Raw genomic sequence first — 3,852 nt, 5'->3', positions numbered from 1 at the left:
AAGAATGACAGATGTGGACTAGAATAATTGGGAGGCCACTTTGACTTTGCAGAGCCTTGGACTGTGGAATTCAGGACACTGCTTAGGCGTGATGGGTGGCTAAGGGCAGATGAGATGAAGCCCAGGCCTGGGCTGTTTCAGTTGTACCAAGGAGCTCAAGAGGGGAATGAATAGGAAACACAAGACTACAGCTTAGAGTAGAAGCAGAGCTGGGGGTTGATTTCTTGGTTGTGAGAAATCATATTTATAGGCTTAGGGATAGGAAGCATCCCATGAGCAGAGACTGAAGGATGATAAAGAGACTACTGCATTCACACGAGTCCTGGAAATAAGCAAGTTCTTAGAATTGTCTTACTTCCTCTTTCCTTCTCCAAATTCATACTGTCTTTTCTGTATCAACTTACCCCAACCTCTAAACACTTATTAAGGTAGAATTATTGAGTTATCTCCTCCTAGTCTCCTCACACTGTAAGCCTTTGGTGTTTCACCTTCCTCAACCAATGCAGTCTATTAAAGTATTTTCCCAAGCAAAAATAGTTCTCTTAAAGAGGATGCTTGGCTCCAGCTATTAAAATTAGATTTTTAATCCTGAATAATAGAGATCATTGTATATACCAGAGTCTCAGTAGACATTCAATTTCCTCAGACCCCTTTTCTGAGACCCTCAATTTTTGCTGATCCTCTCTCTCCTCAAGGGCCCAGGGCTCCTTTGAACAATGTGGTGGCCTAGGCCAGGTGGATCTTACAGGCATCCTTCATTTGGACACCAACCCCTCTCAAGATGTTAGATGTCTGAGAGGAATGTGATTGGGCTTACCACTGTCCCTGCATGGAGTGGGAGAATAGCATGCACTTCTCAGTGTGCAAGTCCGGCACCTAAAGTACACAACCCAGGGCCTCTCACTGGGATAAGAAATGGGTGATAGCTTGGGCTGTGGCCAACACTGACCACCCTGTCCCCCTCATTAGCCACTTCCTGCACTGCCTGTAAGACCAGGGTGAGAGACTCTTGTCTCTAATGAGGAGCTGCTGAAAAAGAAACTTGGACTGTGGGGGACTTGGAGGGATTAGTGGACAATAGCCCACAAGAGTATGCCAGTGGTTGATGTTCCCTTTTCTTCCCCAGACCTGGGTGGATTTCCCCCACAGATCTGAGAGTCTGCGTTTGTTGCCAGAAAACATACATCTAAGCTGCAGGCTAAAGCAATTTATGAACTTGCCATCTTGACTAGAATGTGTGAAAAACAAGGCTTTTTTCCCTCCATCCTAAGGGAAAGGGGAAAGGGCCATTTATTGATCAATTTCTGTGTGGCCTGCATTATATACTGTTGTGGATGGACCCTGCCAATCCCCAGATCTCTTTGGCTCACTTTAACAATGTGTGTACATCCCCCATCCCCTACCACTACCCCAGCTTCAGTTCCATTTGCTTACAAGTGGCTGGCACCTGAGACTCTTCTTTGGCGATTCTTCTCTGGTTGTTGGAGTTGCTTTGTCCACATGTGCGAGAATTCCGAGTTCCTAAGAGTTTACTTTTCCTCCTAGTTCCCATGGAAGCTCTTAACTGCTGACACACAGATGCAGAAATATGACAGTCCATTTGTCTTGTCTCCACTGAAGACAAAACGAGGCATAACGTGCACTTCAGAGCATCCCTGTGGGATCAGGCTGAGGCCACTCTCTGAGGGACTCCATCTGAAATTGCAACCACAATTGTCTTACTCCATTTCCTGGTCCTGCTTCCTTCACTCCGTTACTAATTTTATCTGAAAGTATTTTCTTAATAAATCGTTTGTACATGAATACTGGTCTTGATTTAAGCTTCTGGGGGACTTGATTTAAATCATTTCCACTCTCATTTGTCCTTCACAAAAAGTTTGTGAAGTAAATGCTGCTATCCCTGGTTCACACATGAGGATCCTGAGCTTGTGAGTAAAATGCAGTGCTATTGACCCCAGTGAACTGGATGCCGTGAAAACCAATCACTGTTTTGATAAAGCCAGTCAGTGGTCTCCTTTGCAATCAGAAGCTTTCTCAAGTTTCCTTAGAAAATCATATCTTGAATTACAGGAATTGAGCAAGTCTGGGATCTTAGGCCTGGTGCAGAATTGGCCTGTGACTCTGATGATTGACGTACTTCCTCCTTTGGCCTGTACTATGCCTTCCTACCTACTGCATTTAGCTGTGCTCTAACTTCAAGAGTCTGCTTCCACGTGTGGCTCCTGAACAGCCAGTAAGCTCACTGAGGGCCAGAACCATGGACCACTTATTGCTAAATCCCCAGAACCTATCCCTGTGCCTGGCATGTAATAGGTACTCAAACATATGTACTTCAATGAAAGGACCCAACCAGGGGCAGTTTCCTTCAGGAAAAGTCCACTCTGGAGAAATTAAGGAATATTAAGTTAAAAGGAAGGGATTTTATGAGCCCTTAAAAGAACTGCTATACTTTTAGTTCATTTCTTACTTTCTAATACTTACACCATGACTTAATGCAGAATCCCTAAGCCAGTGCTCTCTCCATTTAGTGTCTTTCATCTGAGTTTCCCTTTCCAACAGGATTAATGAAATCTGTCAAAAGATTTTAGCCTTGGTACATTTCAGATGTTATACATATTTTAAGGACCTGGTGATATCAACTCTAATTCTGGGAAACTATGAGTCTTTCTTCTTAATTTTCTACGTAGGAAAATTTTCTATCAAAATCAAGCCTAATCATTATATTGGCTATCAAACATCAGTAATGCATAGGATATGATTTAGCCACTTCTGAGGGTCAAACAATGGTCTGATCATTTTTAAAATTGTGGATCAAGATATAATTCCTTATGTTTTTCTGTTGATGTTGCTAGCATATTTTCCTCACTGTGGGCTTTATCAATCCCCCCCCTCAATATTATCAACTCAGATAATAACTCAAATGAATATTATGGCCCACAGTTCCTAGAAGTTTCCTTTTGAAAGGTATATAGGTAGACTTTGTGATTATGTAAGCACAAGGCTAATAGGATTGTTGGGAGCTCCAGCTGAGCACAAGCAGGTGCTGGACAATCTTCTCTCAGCCTTGCTCTGCTAATGTTTCCCTGGGTTTGGGCAGGCACTGTGCTAGTTCTGTTAGGTAGCACAACAATAAAACTGCTTACTGTGCCCTGTCACTTCTTAGTTCCCAGTTGTATCTGAGAAATGTAGGGACTGACTCCTGGACTCTAACAAGATTTAAAGTCATAGTTCCAGAGTTAGAATCTAGAATTGGAATCTAGAATCTGGATCTACAATCAGAGCTCATAAAGTTGGATTTGAGGGGCACCTATAGGAGTAATTGAACTGAACTGGACATTTACAGTGTTAACCTCTGAACTTTATGGAAAAGAATCCTTGGGTATATATATATTGGTTATCTATTTCTGTATAATAGCAATAACTCTCTACTTCTTGTGATACTGAGGTTCTGGAATTCAGACCCGGCATAGTGGGGTTAGAATGTCTATGTCAATGTCATGTCTTTTGGGACTGGAATGTCCAGGATGGCTTCCTCATTCACATGTCTAACACCTGATCAGGATGGTTCAAATGTCTGGGGGCTGGCTGGAATGACTCAACTCATATGTATGTTTGGGCCTTTGTTCTTGCTGTTGGCTATTTTTCTTGGTTTTCTTCATTTAGTTTCAGGCCTCTCTCTCTGCAAAAGATCTTTTCATCTGTCTCTCCAGCAAGGCAGTGAACCTTAGTACATGAGAGCTCAGAAGCTCCCAAGTGTGCAAACAGAAAGTCCAGAGCTTCTTAAAGCTTGAGGTCAGAACTGGCACGGCATCACTTCCTCTGTATTCTGTTGGCCAAAGCAAGCCATATATC

General features: G+C 42.8%; 1 long non-coding RNA gene across 1 annotated transcript; it reads right to left on the bottom strand.

The window, feature by feature from the left end:
• Positions 1 to 1,291: 1,291 nt before the first annotated feature.
• Positions 1,292 to 3,212, bottom strand: LOC143657985 (uncharacterized). Its single transcript, XR_013163047.1, has 3 exons — positions 3,144 to 3,212; positions 2,482 to 2,571; positions 1,292 to 1,695 (listed from the first exon to the last, which is right to left on the bottom strand). It is a non-coding gene; the product is annotated as an uncharacterized LOC143657985 (long non-coding RNA).
• Positions 3,213 to 3,852: the final 640 nt, after the last annotated feature.

Source organism: Tamandua tetradactyla, chromosome 15 (assembly GCF_023851605.1).
Source record: "Tamandua tetradactyla isolate mTamTet1 chromosome 15, mTamTet1.pri, whole genome shotgun sequence".
Taxonomy (NCBI): domain Eukaryota; kingdom Metazoa; phylum Chordata; class Mammalia; order Pilosa; family Myrmecophagidae; genus Tamandua; species Tamandua tetradactyla.
Note: the sequence above shows the minus strand (reverse complement) of the source record. Positions and strands in the feature narration are given on the sequence as shown.